This window comes from Antedon bifida, chromosome 2 (genome assembly GCF_963402885.1).
Source record: "Antedon bifida chromosome 2, ecAntBifi1.1, whole genome shotgun sequence".
Classification (NCBI taxonomy): Eukaryota; Metazoa; Echinodermata; class Crinoidea; order Comatulida; family Antedonidae; genus Antedon; species Antedon bifida.
The window spans coordinates 4,945,699-4,965,407 of NC_136227.1; the positions used below are offsets into that span (position 1 = coordinate 4,945,699).

Genomic DNA, 19,709 nt, shown 5'->3' on the forward strand with positions numbered 1-19,709 from the left:
GCACTGCTATCTTGTTTGTTGAAGTACTTTTTGCCAGAGTTATTATTAATGTTTACAATACTTACTCTTCAAGGTCAGCAACTTATCACTCAATGCATTTTTGTTTCAAAGATATATTTTCCCCGTGAAAAAAATAGTTGCCATTTAATGTCACATAGTTATATTCACTTTGACCAAAAATTTGATCCAAAAAAAAAAATTTACCTGCAAAAACTGTAATTTAACGCAAATTGTCAAATTGGCTGGAAGTCAATGGTTTTTGGTTTATTTTTAACTGTTTATTTTGTCTTTTTATAAGTGAAATCATTATATTTTTTCTTTTTTTTTTCTTATGGAAGTGATAACTTTATTAAAACTGCAAATGGGCTAATAAAAGTCTGATTTTATAAATCATTATTTTTCATGATTTTTGGGGGACAATACATCTTTGTACCGTTTGTCTTCAGTTTGGCCTCAGATGATGATGTAGTTTAAGGCATCTGAATTTTTTCTTCTATTTTACTATACCCATTTTCACTCGGTCCTGAATATTATTATACATATATTATTTTATTTGTTATTGTATGTTTTATTTTTATCATGTTTTGTGACACAGACGTGAAATTTGAATTGAATTGAAAAATTAAACCTTTAATTCTCTTTTTATATCGGCATTCTGTGATGCAGTGTATATTACCTCATTGTCAAGCTATAACTTGTAAGTCACACAAAACAATCAAATTCGTTCTATAAATATAACAATTACATTGTAAAATTGTCATTTTAACAATTTTAAACTGCCGTGTGTGACCAAAACAATTATCGTATTCACACACTGGATACAAGTCAACCGTGTACACACGATATAGTTACAGGGGGAATCCCTAAACATATTAGGCTGAAAAAAAAATTAGGGAAGCTTTTTTTTTTAAATACAAAGAAAAAGTATTATAATAATATAATAGTTTTCCTCTAGTAAAATCGGTGTCCAAAGAGCTCAGCTCTCCTCCTCAACTCAGAGCCATAAAATGTAATAGCGCCCTCTAAATATTTTAGTGATTTTCTTCTTTTTTGCTGCTGTGCGCTGCTGGACGACGAAAAGAAAATCGCCACCATCCAACAACCATCCAGCATCCATCAGTCCAAGGAGAACATAAAAGCACTGAATTTATTTACACCAATCTATTCATTAATCTACCGGACATTTGCTGTATAGCCTCAGGTAATAATAATCTAATCCGTTTTAATTTATATCTGCATTTTACGTAATTAAGTAGGCTACAATACTTAGGAAACAGCACTTTAGGGAAGGCCTTTCGGAAGCAATCATCCGGGATGGTTTCCGCTGACGGACGTGTGCTGCTTAACCTAGCTAGGCCTGGGAGGAGTACGGCGTACGACAATGGGTGGACGAGATTTCTGATATTAGAAATGTGTTTGTGCTTCATTAAACTATTATTGGCTGGACAAATCTATTGAATCAAATTGTTGTTTCCAAAAATGTAATAATATTAAGTAAATAAACCGATTAGTTAATTAATTTTTCAACCGTGAAGTTGTGTGCATTTTTTATAAAATTAAAGGTAGGCCTAGGCTAGCCTTGTTATTAATAATTGTTTGTGTTGTACAGTTAGTAATCTAGCCTAGAGGGCCTATCTAGTGAGTGGAAACCAATTGACAACGACTTGACTAATATATTAATTTAATAGAAAATATAATAGGCCCTATACAATTAAATAATAAACATTTGTTATTTGTATCTTATTATTTTATTTCCAACGTAAATTTCAGTAGTTTTTTTAGGCATCATCATGCCAAATAGTCATTCTGCGCATGCGTACAAGTTTCTGAGCATCCTCGGCATGATTTTCTGGCTCCGAATCCTGGAAACAAGGCTTTTCTACGTGTAGTTTGTTGATTTGTCCATTATTATTGTTTTGACCGGGCTTTCCCATAATTTAAGACCAAATCATAATTTTGCGTAGTTTGTATGTACACTATTTCCGTAGAATTTACAGTATCTCCATTTCTGTAGGTCCGTAATTGGGTAGAATTTCTTTAATAATTACAGACATTATTCTATTTTGATAACCATGGGTTATATATGTTATAGATTTTTTTAGAAGCAGAGAAACAAAACAGTATCATCAGCTTTTAGTAGTTTTGCTATCACATTCAAATACATACACAGTGTGTTGAATGATTGTATTTTCAGTATGGTGTTTCTTGAATATGCTAGTTTAGTAGATTAAAAAAAAAATTATAATTTTTATTAAAAATGTGTATTCTGTTTTTGTGATAAAACATTATCATAAATTTATGACTAGCTTCCTGTTAATTATAATATTGGTTTAGGAATCCATTATCATAATTATAATCAAAGCATCGTGTTATGCATTAATTTGTAATAATACAAAAGCAGCCTCACTCACTGTTGTAATACTTTGAGCCCTGGATGCTCTCTAAGCCTGCTTTATGTTCTAATCTAATACAACCAGTATACAGCCTCCGGGTTATTGTAAGGGGCTAGCTAGCAATTGACATTGTATTGTATTCATTTTTATTGTTATGAATTTTTTTACCCTTCAATTGTTGCTTCATTCCAGTAATTAAAAAAAATATATCGTAATGTTACATACATATCTCAACATTTTATTAATTTCCATCAATTGTACAATGGTAAACAATTTACTAAAAAAAATTATAATATAATAATATAAAATTAAACATTGCAAACAAAATCATTAATAGATCTTGCAAGATGAAATTACTTGTCACGCAAGGTCATAACGAAAATTTAAAAAATGCACTTTAATATAATAATAATATAAATAAAAAAACTAGAATAATAAAAATGTATATTTTATACATCCCGTCATCCAAAAATTATCCCAAGTACATTCTTGCGAAAGGCTAACATTTAACATGAAAATGGAATTTTAACACAAAACTAATTAATTTATCTAACCTTTTATTTCTTACATTATTACCGTATCATTTTTTTTTCAATTTTCAGGAATTTTAATTTCTTTTTTCAATTTTCAGGAATTTTAATTTCCTTTTAAACTTTAAATATCAAATTTATTCTTCCATTTTAAGAATGCAAAGTGAAAAAGAAATATACTTACAGTATCTATTCAAATATTATATTCAGTAAATTTTAGAAAATATTAAACAAGAATACAATATTATCAATATATTTATTTTGTTATAAATTATTGTTTACAATTGTCAGAAACAAATGCCCAGTGGTCTAATTGGTCAGCATGCAAGTCAAAGTTCAAATGTTTGTTTTTTTCTGCAGTTTTTCTTACTGTTGAAAGAAACCCTCCTGTTGGGGGAGGGTGAGGGGATACTTTCTCATGAACCAAATGAGGTTAAGTTAACGGTTTGTTTACACTATGGTCATCTGCCATGGGGACATTGTTGGGTCCACATGGAGTTAAACTTGTACTGTATATTTCTACTGATCACATTTTATTTCATTTTCATTTTTAAAACAATTTGGGATGTCTACAAACAAAGTTTTTTACTTGTTAAATACAAAATGTATGAGAAATATATGATTGTCTATGAACTGAGATGCAAATATCTCATCATTAACCATTTAATATTTCAGAGCCAGAGTATTGTATTACAGTTAATCACAGCATACCTAGCATGAAAACAGCGGGACAACCCAGGCTCGTTCCTTCTATTACAAAACCCATCGGTATTTATGCCCTGAAATGTTGCAGAATTTTTCTGATTGTTAATTTTAATAGTACTGAACTTTAAAAATAATACTTGCTATATAATTCCTGACTTGTTTGATTTGTTGACTTTGTATTGTTAGTATTTCAACCTAGTTTGTGAAATAAAGAAAGTATTGTGTCATGTATGTACATGGTGTGTGAATACACACTGACTTTAAGGGATAATCTGAGACTACTTTATAATATCAATGGTGAGTCTGTCTGAATAGGGTAGTGTTAAGGGATAATCTTAAACCTTACGTAAAAGTACTTTTGAAGTCTGGTATAAGTTCAGGTAGGTGTTGTATCTGACATTCAAATTTTAATAATTCAATATATCAAGGACCAATATTATAAAATGCCAAATTTACCAAATTCTTATTTACCTTCTGCGTATTGTTTCATCAAAGCTTACATTAGCATTATACTGTTGTAAAATACTGTACAATACAGTGACAATACAGAAATAGTTTAAATGTTCAAACTAAAAAAATTCTGATGGTAAATATAGTACACGGTAATTACACTATTACTTACAATAGTATTATCTGTATGGTTTGGAAGAAGAAAATCGGAATGGACAAAAACAAATTGTATTTTATGGTTTGATAAATAAATTCAAATCATTGATAAACAAGCACAAATAAATATTAATTATATACCTCACTCCACAGTATATTTATGTATTTTTATAGCATTTTAATAGTTATACTGTACATTTAAATAATATTTAAAAATTTGTTTTTTCCTTGACAAAATTTTAGTAGCACTTCAACTGTGACAGTGCTTGGCCACCTTTTAACACCTTTGATCAGGTGTACTTATTTCTACAATTACATGCCTGCTAGCCTAGGCTGTAATTTATAGCGCATATTATTTTCATCAATAAAAATCACTTCACAGGTAATGTAGTGGGAGTAGTCTACCTGTCATTTACTGAAAAGTATAACTGTAATCCCTATTGAGTGTGACCTGTGACCTCTTGGTAAGAGCCATTTAACATCAAGCTTTTAAATGGCAACAGTTCTACTATAATATAGTATCTGACAAAACGATTGTAATATTTGCTATACAGTGGTTGGAAATATAGGTAAAATTGCCATAGCTTCTGCTACAGCTATTAAATACTAGCTGCTGTTTTGCTATTTATTGCTGACTGGTAGTTGCTATAGTAGAGTGTAGCTGCTGTCACACAGGTAAGTAAAGATTAGGAGTTATGGTCAGTTTACAGTAGTTAACCCATATTAATGGGACACCTTTGTGACTTAAAAATGTGTCTGTTTAACAGGTGTCTCCTACGGCTTGCCCATGGTGTACATACTGTATTGCCTCTTATTCATTTCATGCGAAATTGTCTTGATATAGTGGGTGTCCCCTCAATAGGTATTTACCAAACGACGGACCCACCAAAGTGTCTCCTGAATAGAGTCACCAAAGAACTTAAGAATAGTAGGGGTGTCCCATGAATAGAGATGTCCCAAATTAGGGAACCACCAAAATGTCCCTTTAATAGGGATGTCTCCTGAATAGGAGTATCCCCTGAATAGGGTTGTCCCAAATAAGGAACTCATCAAAGTGTCTCCTTATAATAGTAGGGGTTCCAATGAATAGGGGTGTCCCAAAAGAGGGACCCACCAAAGTGTCCCATGAATATAGGTGTCCCAAATGAGGGACCCGCCAAAGTGCACCCTTAATAGGAGTGTTTCCTGATTACAGATGTTTCTTAATGAGGGATTCACCAAAGTGTTCCCTTAATAATGGGTGTCCATTGAATAGGGATGTCCCAAATGAGGGAACCACCAGAGTGCACCCTTAATAGAGGTGTCCCCTGAATAGGCAGCAGTTGCACTGTATTATCAGTAATTTATACAGAGCAGTGAGTGTACAGTAATAATAGGTTGTCTTCATTATCATTTTATTTCAATCAATGAAAGTTTAAACTTTAATTAACGTCAATCAATCATCTTTTATGGTTAGCAATCAATAGCATTGCAGGTAGATTTCTGACAATTAATTTCAAAATATTTAGACATTTGATCATCAAATCGAAATGCCATGACTTAATTGGAAACTATATAAACACAAGATTTGATTTAATTTAATTTGTCGTCTTTGAAATACGTACAATTACTAACTACTTGCAAAGGTTTTATTAGACAGTACAGTACGTACTTCCAAAGAGGTACAGAAGCAGTCTATTCTCCCAATACCGAACTTTTTGAAAACCAAAAAACTATACTTTCCTTTAAGTCCAAAAGGTTCCCATTTTTTTTTGTACCATTAAAAATACATTACGAATACCATTACCAGAAAATCAGATGTCTACAGTATTTCGTGCCTAGCTTACTGTACCTGGATAAACTGACAATAGCCCTTTCTTCTCAAAAAGAGCGAGATATACCATGAAAAGAAATTTTCATTGAATATCCCTCTCCACAAATGGTATAGTCCATGAACCAGATATTTGGCTAGCCCAAGGTTGTCCAGTATTCGGAGAGACTGTACTAGAAGAAAAGCTCTTTTGAGTTCAAAACAAGTTCAGAATTTTAATTTCAGTAGAATTGAGAGCGTAAAAATCACTTGTGTATCATTTTATTTTGTTTTAAAGTTTAGAAGCTTACTGTATTAGACCAAAAGCCATTGCAATAAATTACCAATGATATCCCCAAAAATATAGAAGAAATATTCCTCATGACGATATATATTTGTATAAGGGTCAAATAACCAACTTACTGCAGTAAAACAGTTACTACTATCCAGTAGAATAATTTTGACATGGGCCTTTAATGCCCGACATTCTTTATGAGAGGCAAAAAGTTTTTTTTTAATTTTTACTGAATTCATTTTAAGATCTTGTAACTCTTATGGCATCCATGCTACACTTTATTAATACCTACTGTACTGTAGTGTTACATCTTTTAGGCCATGAAAAATACAAAGTGCAACAATACCAGTATGTATTTAGTATTTAAACTTTATTAAGTTACCTTATTGCACAATAATCATCAATATAAGGAATGCCCTAGGCAGTTGCAACCAGTAAAAAGCTTCCATTCTTCATGAGGACAGATTTATAAAAGTTCAATATATTATATACTGTACTTTGTAAATTATGTACACTGTACTGTAGAAAGAGGTTGATCAAATGCTAGAGATCTAGTAGTACTAGTAGTAGTAATACTGTACAGTAAAGGTGCCCACTTAATATGGTGTCCCCTAATAATATGGTGTCCCCTGATAATATGGTGTCCTCTAATAATATGGTGTCCCCTAATAATATGGTGTCCCCTTATAATATGGTTTCCCCTTAATATGGTGTTAGGTTAGTCCCTTATGATAGTCCCTTTAGGTTGTTCCCTGAATCGGGATTGGCTATAGTAAACAGTTACTGCCACTAACTGTTCATTTCACAAGAAGTGTCCCATGAATAGAGGCGTCCCATGAATAGAGGCGTCTCATGAATAGAGGCGTCCCATGAATAGAGGCGTCCCATGAATAGAGGCGTCCCATGAATAGAGGCGTCCCATGAATAGAGGCGTCCCATGAATAGAGGCGTCCCATGAATAGAGGCGTCCCATGAATAGAGGTGTCCCAGGAATAGAGGCGTCCCAGGAATAGAGGCGTCCCATGAATAGAGACATCCCATGAATAGAGGCGTCCCATGAATAGAGACGTCCCATGAATAGAGGCGTCCCATGAATAGAGGCGTCCCATGAATATAGGCGTCCCATGAATAGAGGCGTCCCATGAATAGAGGTGTCCCATGAATAGGGACGTCCCATGAATAGAGACGTCCCATGAATAGAGGCGTCCCATGAATAGAGGTGTCCCATGAATAGAGGCGTCCCATGAATAGAGGCGTCCCATGAATAGAGGTGTCCCATGAATAGAGGTGTCCCCTGAATAGAGGTGTCCCATAAATAGGGACGTCCCATGAATAGAGACGTCCCATGAATAGAGGCGTCCCATGAATAGAGGCGTCCCATGAATAGAGACGTTCCATGAATAGAGACGTTCCATGAATAGAGGGGTCCCATGAATAGAGGGGTCCCAATAATAGAGGGGTCCCATGAATAGAGGGGTCCCACGAATAGAGGGGTCCCAAATAAGAAAAAAAAATATTGAAATGTAACAACATACTGTAAAAACATAATGTTAAATAGTATCAATAGTTTGAAAATGTATTCTCAAATTTTCTCCTATAATTTGTCTCCTACTCTAATAAATCTGTTTGTACCTTATGTACTAGCAACAATGTCACAATGACCCTTATTTGTCACATGATCATGAAATAGTAATAAAACTTCAAAAACAGCTGTTCTAATATTTTTTATGGTTCTTTTGAGGAAATAAAGGAACATGGTTTTATTACTGTGTTTTATCATAAGAGTAATGATTTTATCATGTAAGATGGGAGTGTAATATTGCATTTATGACCACCAGGAGGGGACTGGATATTTCACTGCGATATTTCACTACGCTTGGATGCATCTTTAGGCCTGGTTTCTTAGACCAGTGTGTTATTGTTTTAGGTCATGAAAATAAAAATAAATTTTGTTCTTGGTTACAACTTAGGTCTTAAGCTATGTCTACAATATCAAACTAATTTGACAAAAGAAGTGTGATGTGCCCAAATATGGTAATGATATGCTTAAATAATGGTATATGGGCACATCACATTTTTTTTGTCACATAAAGTTTGATAGTGTAGACAGAGCTTTAGGTAAGTCTGTAGATAGTAGGTGGTACATGGATGTAAAAAAAAAGTGTGATGTGCTCAAATATGGTAGTGATATGCTTAAATATGGTAGTGATATGACATGTCCATATGGGCACATCACATTTTGTTGTCACATAAAGTTTAATAGTGTCGACAGAGCTTTAAAAAGGTTATTGAAGTCTTTATTTCCCTGAAAATCCGTTTCATACAGTACTTTGTTTTTTCTTCAAATCTAATTCTGGATTTAAATCAGTCTACGGCTTCTTTGTTGTGTACAGTTGAGGACTTTTAAAGAGATGTTTCAGATTATAATAAAAGCAAACTAAACAATATAAGATTATGCAGTATGAGATGTAACATATTGGATCAGTTTTTATTATTAATTTTACTGCTAATATGAACTACAGGTTTTACATTCAATACTTATTATGAATCTTTAGATAGTATTATAATACTGTACTATTGATGATATTGATATATTAATATTATTATTAGTCTAGGTTTACTCCAGTAGAAACTAGAAGCTCTCTTTTGGGATATCCCTATTTAGGAGACATTCAACCCTATCTAGGAGACATTCAACCCTATCTAGGAGACATTCAACCCTATCTAGGAGACATACAACCCTATTCAGCTGGTATTCCTATTATTTAATGAACACTTTCCAGAGGAGAAATATAGCTCTATCTACACTCCAAACTACAGTAGTTTGTTGACCAAAAAAATGGTGATGTTTGTTTGCAAATATGGTAGTGATATGATGTCATCGTGTCCATATATGGACACATCACATTTTTTTGTATTATTTTCTACAATATAGTTAAACTTAATTACTTACTTACAAACTTACCATACTTTAAACAGTAATCTAATTTTTTAGATTATTTCTAAAAATATACCATACTGAAATAATAAAACTGGTTGTGGGAGTTTAAAAACATACCCAATTTTTGGGATCAGTAAAAATGGTGCTGCCTCCAATAATCATCTGGGATCAAATTGGTGTTACCTCCACTAAAGTCATATGGGACAATAATTCGTACCACCTCCAAAAAACCAATTGTTGATATGTAATGGCTGTAGGCAGAGGTTTTCTGCCATTATAAAGTGTTAAACCTCTATTCCCTGTAGATACTGTTAGCCCACTTGTTGACAGATGAAAAATACTAGTATTCATCCACCTTGGGATAATACAGTATTAATAAGCTGTGAAAAAAATGCATGTGGCTCCATAATATGATAAGGGGTGAGACGTGAATTTAATTTTTCCATTTCTCCTTATACCGCGTAGCGCCGTACATAATTAATAGTTTACTTGAGTTCATGATTCTTGTATTAATCATACTTATGAATTATATATTTTTGTCTTGACATTGAATAGTACAGATTACTTACCTTCAGACGTCAATCTACAGCAGTCATGTTCGTGGAATTTGATTAACGATTTTAAAAATATAAAAAATTGTTTTCTTAGATTTCGGTTCATCCTCGACTACAGTAATTTTTTTTTTTTTTTACAGTAAATAATTGATAATAAATCATTATTTCTTAAATTAAAAATAGAATATCATTAAAAAAAGCATAATTTAATGAAGAAAGAACAATAGTCTATTTCGTGCCTAGCTTACCTGGATAATAAATCATTATTTCTTAAAATAAAAATAGAATATCATTAAAAAAGCATCATTTAATGAAGAAAGAACAATAGTCTATTTCGTGCCTAGCTTTCCTGGATAAACCAACATTATGAAAAGAAGAACATTAGTATTACATTAAAATATCACACCCCTTACAGATAATGGTATAGTCGTTTTTTCTAAGAAATATCTTGTTTACATTCTTCATTCCTATTATTCTTACAAGATTACAGTATTTGTAGGACAGTCCATAATATTTTATTAGTCAATTTTTTTATTTTTTTCCCAATTATTTATTTACGAGGTTGTTCTTGGAATTTTTGATTTTGAAATGCAATAAATTAGTTGTCAGGTTTCAATTCATAGATCTACAGTACAGTCATTTAGGGTTTTTAAACATTTTTATTACAGTATAAATTTGTATAGCAATTCTATATTTTTTTCTGTCATGTCATTTGATGTATTGGTTTTTTGTTTGTTTTTTTTTTTCGTTTATTATTGATTCTTTTTTTAAATGTCCTAATCATTATCATTTCATTTTTTTCAAAGGCTCATCCAACACTAGATGCTTTTTCTTCATCTTCCAGAGTATCTTCAAACTCTGACCTTATATCGATATTTTATTGTATTCCTCATGAAGAGGTTTTCTGTTCTGTTAATAAAATTAAAAAGCTTAAACAAAACAGACAAATTTCTTGTTTCTGCCTCAAAATAAAATATTTATTATACGAGTACTTTCGACCATAGGTCATCATCAGGTACGGATACAGTATTAGATGACCTATGGTCGAAAGTACTCGTATAATAAATATTTTATTTTGAGGCAGAAACAAGAAATTTGTCTGTTTTATTTTTATACATGATCCTGCCTACTGTATGCAGCACCTATTTCTTTCCTAAAAAGCTGGCTACCGATTTAGTTTCGACTAAAACACTGGAAAGAACACTAATGTATTGCCAACGGCCCAAACAAACACAATTTAACTTGTACAATACAGAAAGACAAGAATACCTTTTAAACTGTCAACTACGATCATCGTGTTATCATACAAAATTAAATTTGACACTTTAAAAGGCAAACGTGTAATAATGCAGTAATTCAATGTGAAATGAAATAATATTATAGAATTTGTATTTTAACACATTGGACTACTGTATCTCAGAAATGATATTGTCTGAGTGTTATAGAAGTATTAGGTAAAAGATACAAGAAACGTTTTTTGTCTTTGTAAAAAACAAAGAAATGTTGTTAGCAATACATTATACATAAACGGACTAAAAAATGAAAAAATTTGTAAAAGTATAAAGCAGTGACATTAAAAATTTAAAAAGTTTAAAATCGTATTGAAATTACATTGCTATTATCACTAAAAAATAAATTATAGGCACGGAAGAAATTCAAACCACCCGGTGATAATATACTGAAAATTAGAAAATTTAGAAACTACAAAATTGAGGAAAACTGAGAATGAGAAAAAGCCGCGCCAACCGATGTTTATACTCGGAACTTTATGCTTGATATTGAGGGCGCTAGAGTAGGGAAGTATATGCATAATATTGTACATTCAGTAGACTAATACCTGGCTAGAGAAGTATTTCTTATTTAATACTATTAACAAATTTAAGGGTGGCTGGAAAAACATAAAATAGGATAGTGCTCTCCATGTTAAAATTAATATAATATGTTTAATGACCGGGAACTGTGTAAGAGAAAGACTTTAAAAAATTGTTAATTTCTCACCAGCTAAATTAAATCTCATTTACCGCCTACTACATATCTACAGACTTACATAAAGCTCTGTCCACACTATCAAACTTTATGTGACAAAAAAAATGTGATGTGCCAATAGACATGATGATGTCATATCACTACCATATTTGGGCACATAACACTTTTTTGATTGACTAGTTTGATAGTGTAGGCAGAGCTTAAGATCCATCTAGAATCAAGTTGTTTGATGTTTAAAAAACTAGAATTTATTAAAAATTAAAACACAAAAACGTATGAAAATTAATCTATTATCCACAAGCCTTTATGTCTACAATTCCTAATCTTTACAAAGAGATCCGATTGCCATTATGTTTCAAAAGATCATTTAACGTTTTATCTTCAATTATACACTGTGTAGGAACGGCTACTTACAATTTTATTATAGCTTTTGACAATATTGTGTCAGTCTACTAAAGTGGCAATTTGATCAAACTGTCTTTCCTTCTAATAGCAGTTAAAAGTCCAATTGTAAAACAAAAATCTTTACACAAAATATTATCTTTAAAATGTTATAATACCACATACTGTATTTCATGATATTTTTACTTTTTAATTATAAACTTTAATCATCAGATTTGACAATATTTGTGTCAGGCTACTAAAGTGGCAATTTGATCAAAACTGCCTATTCATTCTAGTAGCAGTTAAAAGTCCAAATCTTTACACACAAAAAAATAAATTTTATCTTTAAATACCGCATCTTTCAATCATGATATTTTTACTTTTTAATTTTAAACTTTCATCATCCACTTCATTAAATCGTTCATCTGTATCATACCCTTCAAATCTCCGCATTTTCTAATTTATTAGACAACTACAAGAAATGAAAACAAAAGTGCCTATAGAAGAAACACAGATTTGTCAATTCACATCATGTCTATCCTCAGGCCATTGCAAACTTTAATCAACAAAAGCAACAGGAAAAACACACATTGGCATTTCAACTAAACCAGAAATATACTCTGTAATGAAAAGTATTAAATTGTTTCCAACTACACAACAGACGTTGATAAATAACTGAGTAAAACAGACAAAACAAATAAATCAGGTATTACATAAAATACTTCTTTGTAGAATTACAAATATAGACAAATTCAGTAATGTCTGCTGTTAGTTATAAATAAATATATATAAATCCAAAGGCAAATTACTGAAAAAATGACAATGCTGTGGGTATCAGTGGCTGGATCTCAATGGAGATACAAAAAAAAAAAAAAAAGCGAAAAGCTAAATCAAAACGATAAGTAAAACAGCCAGAAAAGTTAGCAGAGCTTTCGGGCAACACTAGCCCTTCAATAGACATAGGGTATCTTCAGATATATGGAGTTATGCTTTCGTATCACAAGCAATGTCATATTATAATTAGTGTCGTAACAGCAAAGTGTTCAGATTTGCTTAACTAACGCTTTTGATTGAAAATGTAACCGATTTCAGCAAACATTTGGTATGCAGGAGTAAATTTGATTGGTTAGAGGTCGAAATCGTTTTTCGGATTTGATATCGTAACCATCGTTCACTAATCATACGAAAGCATAACTCTGTGGGTCTGAACAGGCCCATAGACCTATGAAAACCACAATTCTATAGAATTTTTAAACCAACAGGTATAACAGTAATAATATGCAAAATGAAGAAATCGTGTAATTATTTAAAGATAACCTTTATGTTAATATTACTTTAGGTATAAAACAATGAGACCAATAAAAACCATAACTCTGTCGAATTTTTAAACCAACTTTTATTCAATACCAGAAAGCATAATAAAGATATTCCTTTATTAATTATGTTAATGTTAGGTATAAATACAATCTTTTTAAATAAAAATTCAAACAAATTTAATAAAAAGCACAATTCTTTAGTAAGCACTGTTTACCAAAAAAGGAGAAAATTAGATAACCTTTATTATGTTAGGTATAAAACAATCTTTTTTATATAAAAATCAGACAAAGAACGAAAAACCACAATTCTATAGAATTTATAAACCCACAACAGGTATGCAATAGGAAGTCCTCTAACAATAAAAAGGAAATTCATTTAAAAACGTAATCAAAGGTAAGGCTTTCATACAAATAAGTAAAATAATACAAAGAAAATCGTTAGCTAGCTAAAAACAATTATCTACAGTTTTGTACGAGATGCAATAAATATGCTCTCGATCGATTTGGCACGTACAGTAATGAAAATATTTTATTGTAGTTTTGTAGTCAAATAATTATTTTTATAATTTACGTTTGATAACAAGAATGTTTTGATAGTGGTACATTAGAGAGAAGAAAAGATCCGCAAATAATTACAAAAAAGTGAAAAAAATAATAAGAAAATGATTATTAGAATTTAATTTAATTTTTTTTTTCAATCAATTCGCCGGCAATGTATCCAGTTAGTATTATCAGCAATATAAATAAGCTGTTCTTCAACTGCATGTCAACCAATTTTCTATCCTATATAAATTTAAACGATAAAAATAAATTTGTATCTTTTAATATCGTCATCATACCAATATATATAATGATGCCTCCTATCCTAGGAATCGTCAAAAATATTCTACTGCAGATACTGCAGTAACTTTTTTTCAGTTTGCAATAACATGTGATTTTAGTTAATTTAAATGTTTCTGTCACTGAAATAAACCATCGAATATAGCCAATTTACACAAACGATCGGTTAAACGGTAGGTTGAAAACAGTCGGACAGCCGCGTTGGGAAATATGACCGTTATCGCTGAATTTTCGACTTCGCATGACGTCATAAATTTTAGAAGCCCTCTCTCGGCACAGAAGCATCAACGTTTCGCGCGAAAACATTACCATAAAGTATACGTCATTTAATAGCTGTTTAATAAACATTAGTAGGCGAAAAATTAACCATATATGGTAAGATCAGTTCCTTATATGTTTAAGATGTCGCAGGTCACCTAATTTTCTGAATAATTTGTTGGATTTGTTGTCAGCGACAATTTCTTTCCAAAGTTCGTGTGCGTCCGTCAAAACTGAAGTTTTCTAACAGGTGTTTGTTTACAAATTTTCCATTAGTGGGATTTGCATCCCATACAGTGAATTACCAAAAAACCGACGTATATGGATAGAGTAAGTATCAATAGTCTGTTTTACGTTAAAATTGGCTTGAAACCCTATTTAAGCTTCCTATAGCGAACATTTTAAAAAAGGTCCTCATGTCATATATTGTTACGTCTCGCGGCACTAGTTCCGTCGTGTGTGGTGCATGGTGTGTTGATTGTGGTTGTTGTAGGTGAGTATATGCACGACCTGGTGGATCGTTGTCGTATTATATCGGCCTAGGCCTAGTAACATGTTCTGTTAATAATTTAAATACTTTAGTTACAATTTAGTATTATTCAAGTATCGTTACAATCCTACTCTATATTGAAGATGCATTGGGAAGTTTTAAAAAGATAATTAAGCAAATCGCAGCCTGATACAGGTATAGGCCTACCTATTCTATAGTTAAATATTTATTTATAGTAAAATTATTGACAACTGAGGGGTACAATTTATTTATAATATTAATAATTATTACAATAAACAGACATAAGGAAATTTTGTATTTGCTGCTTTTTCATGGTAGGCCTATATCTGAAAATGTTTTCAGGTTGTTGAATAATTATACTGTATAACGATGCAATGTTTTGTTCATATCATAGTGACAATTATTTAAATAGTTTCATTCATTACATTTCAGCTATTCATTTTCATTTTAGGTTTTTTGTTGGTATCAAGACTCGACGATTTTCTGTCTCGTTCTTCAATATGAGGTTGGACGGTGGAAGCTGTAATGGTTTTCTCGATTTCAATATCATTGCTGCAGCTGATAGTTTTTCATTTTATTTGCTAATAATAATATAACATATACATTCATACGCATTCAAGTTTTAGAAGCGTTTCAGATCAGTCAATGATAAGATATAAATTAAGTTGCAATTGATTGATTGATTTACTTTATTAACCAGAGTCACACAGATACATACAATATAAACATATAAAACAATCATAAAATCAGTACAACCGTAAGACGCACGTAAGTTAATATGATATAGGCCTAGCTAGTTTGTTATGTTTGATGAACAAGGTGCTATTTAAATAAAAGCAAGTTTTTATATACAGTAGTAGTATTTACTATTTATATCAGTATTGTTTGAAAGATATTTGTATTAAAAACTGCTTTTTCACATTCTGTATACGTAAAAAAAAAATTGGTTGCTTGTGTGAAATGCAAGTTGTATCTAATAAAGTAATATTTATATACAAGTGTGACATTTACTGCCAGATACTGAAATACTGAGTACCAACCAATCACTGTAACAATACTCAAGTAAATGATGGATTTTTATATCTTGGTTTCAGCTGGGCCCATAATTATCTTTTTTAAAAACATGACCATATAAAAATACATGTTTGAGTCTCTGAAACAAACATGCCCGATTTTATAAAACATTCCCCATATATAAATTGAAAATGGGTTATTTTTGTTTGTTTTTCCATTTATTGTTTTTTTAACAGTTTTTTATTTGTTCTGGGCCTAGTTTCTCCTTCAGGCTTCTTCTTGCTTGGTATATGAGCAGAGCTGGGATAGACCTACCACCAGCCTAGACTATAGAATACCCTACTATTATTAACACTCACTAGGGTACGGTAGGCCTACCTATCTAATATTAGTATTATATCAGAATTACTCAGCCTAGCTAGGCCTAGAAAATACTATTTTTAGGCCTAGCTAGGCTAGAAATCAAGTAAGTAATTATAGTAGGTAGCCTTTCCTAGCTCAGAAACCAAATAGAACAATAATCGGGGAGCAAATTGAAATCTTAGGCCTATGACGTAATACACCTGCATGAAAACCGTATTGAACACAGACACGATTCGGTCCGGGACGATTCGTACCATCTTCGTAAAACGTAAACAAAGTTTCAAAATGGCGATTTTTCGATCGAAACAGAACAGAAATGTAGTAGGTTTGGTTTGATTAGTGGGAGTTGCATCCCAAAAAAGCTTAAAATTAGATTTTTATTTTAATAGATAGCTTAATAGTTTATCTTGAAAGGATTTTAAATTCGCTTTGAAACCTTATCTAGAAAATATGAAATTTAATGATTTTTTACCATCATTTAAAAAAAAATTAAAGTAAAAAAGTTTATACATAAAATAATGATATTTCTTGAAACAAAAAATTTGTGGAATTTAGATCACAGTTTTTATCATTATTTACGCTTGTAGTTCAACTATTGAAATACGTTTATTGATTTCATTTAATATCAAAATTATACCATTTTCTAAGTGTACTAAAATAGCAAAAATTCCAACATTTTCCACGAAGCGCGCCCTCACAATGAATGAAATCAGTGATGCGTTACCAACGCGGCTTTCCGACTGAAAACCGCATAGCTTGTCCTATGTAGAATCTGTATCTATCCTGATCATGTTTTTGCTCAACCGTGTTTTGTGTAAATGGCCATAAGAAATAACATTGATTCTATTTTTCTTTGTTTTTACCATTTCCACCAAAAAATATTTCTAAATAATTTCATACTCGTGTGCAGTAGAGAAAACAGAATGTTTTACTTAGAATAATTCTGACATGGTCCTAAAAAAGTTTTATTTTCATTTCTTCATATTTTCTTGATATCAGATCAGACATGTACGGTATCTCATCATGTATTCATGTTATTCATACGATTTATTGTAAATCCTATAGAACATTATTGTCATTTAGTTCTTGGTTTACAGTACTATGCTTTGATAATCTCGGGATTCTGATCACATCAACAAATATCAATTAACGTATTACTGTTCCATTAATTTGGATTTACGATGAATGTTATACATATTTGGAGCAATCGAATGATGAATTGTATAAACTATATAACCAGTCATTATCTTGTGAAGAATATCAATTGACGTGAAGACAATGTGTGCAGTGCAATTTGACTTTTCCACTTTGCTTGGTAGAAAAAACAGTTGTTGACAGTTAAATGATAAATTAGACAGACGTTCTTTAAAGGTGCAACCAGGCTTGTATCGTCTGAAAATTATGAATTACCGATTTCAATTATTTTTTTATTAACAAAAATTGCTTATATTTAATACAGAAAATGTTTAAAATAATTTTTTTAAATTTTTTTTTTAAAAGAATTTTTTGTTTTGTTCGTTAATTTTCAAAATACAGATATTTCACATCTATAATGTCAAGTATATAGTATCTCTGTATTTTAAGTCAACTGTAGTATACTAGTATACAGTGATAGATTGACTTATTCGTTACCTACAGTACTTATAATGAGAAAGAACCTTTTGTGAACTTTTTGCCTAGCTAATACCTGGATAAACCAACAATAGCTTATTCTCCTCAAGTGCACCCCTCCCTGTAAATGGTACAGTCCATAAACTAAGCACTCAAGTGTGGAACTTATAGACTATACCACTGTTGGTTTGTGTATTTAAAATACAATATAAGAAGAATTTCTAGATACTTTTATTTTTTGTTTAAAATTTATAAAAACATAACTTTACTTTGTCATTAAAGAAAGTAGTTCGATATTATTGTACGTTTATGTGTGACCATTTTTAAAAACATATTTCTAGACATATTACTTTTTTATGTGTCTACATGTTCTCTAGTTAGATTGTTTAAAACGAGCATTAATATATTAGAATAAATAAGATAATAATATCGCAGGTTTTTATGGGAAAACACAATGTAAACATTGGATCTTTTCCAAATTTCTTCTTTTTTTTTAAATTCGTTTTTTCTAGATATTGTTTTTATTGTGCTATAAAAGCAATAAACGCTATACTTAAATTGTTTGGAACGAGCATTATTTGTACAGTACCACAACAATAAAACTTTAGAATTTGAAAATGTTGGTTTAAATATCACTTGAGATAAATCTTTCAGTGGTAATACTAATACTGACCTAAATAGTAATGTTTAAATAAATATCAACATTTCTGACTTTGGAAGAGAAAAGAATAAGAAATTACATCTAGGTTCTAGGCTCTCTTTGACTCGGATAAAGACTTGAAGATAGATAGTGTACACATCTGGCTCGTATCTGTTTTAGAACCCAGTGCATCTTTTACGGAAGAGTAATATTATCTCATCTGGTTTTGAAAAGCAGTTGACTTTAAAATATTTTAGCGTAAACACTTGTTTTAGGAACGTTTCCAGTTTTCTGTCCGGGTTACAGTAATACCCAACAGCTCATCATACTGTAATAATATCATATTTTCATTTCCATATTCAGAAGTGTGAATTTTCAGTGGTTTCAGCTGTTTTTGATCAATTTTGATGGTGTAAATCATTTTAGTGGTGTTTACCCAGTTTCAGCTGAAATGTTTTCTTGTGTTCATACCCTTGCATAATGTAGTTAGGGCATAGTTCATGTACTATACCATTTGTGTAGAGGGGTTTTTAATGAAAATTTCTACTTTTCAAGTTATATCTTGCTCTTCGATGAGAAAGGGCTATTGTCGGTTTATCCAGGTAAGCTAGGCACGAAATAGACTTACTGTATGTATTTCCATTAACAATTCTTCCATTGTGCGACTTCATTTTAATTGAAATGTTTGTTTACTTTTAGGTACATTGAAGTTTGTTCAAGTACCATAGACCGAAGAAAGCAATCATTACCATTGCTCAATATTTACACAAGACACTCAAGTTTGTTAATAGAATTCAACCAATAAGAGAACATCTTGGTTGTGAAGTACTATCATCAGATAATACAAATGCTAGCTATATAGTATAGTAGCGAATAACATCATCAGATGAAAACCAGATATACTCAGGCCTAAGAAAGTAGCCAGATTTTGTGTCAAAGGTCAAGACGGTTTAAATGGTCTTGGTAAGTATAT

At 31.3% G+C, this 19,709-nt stretch overlaps 1 protein-coding gene across 1 annotated transcript in view; it reads left to right on the forward strand.

Annotated features, from left to right (window-relative positions):
- Positions 1–1,101: 1,101 nt before the first annotated feature.
- The window catches only part of LOC144835982 (D-glucuronyl C5-epimerase B-like), a 37,258-nt gene continuing 18,650 nt past the window's right edge, over positions 1,102–19,709 (forward strand). The window contains exons 1-2 of the mRNA XM_078691140.1: positions 1,102–1,201; positions 19,436–19,699. The gene's annotated coding sequence lies outside the window, so the exon portion shown is untranslated. The remainder of the gene's footprint in view (positions 1,202–19,435; positions 19,700–19,709) is intronic.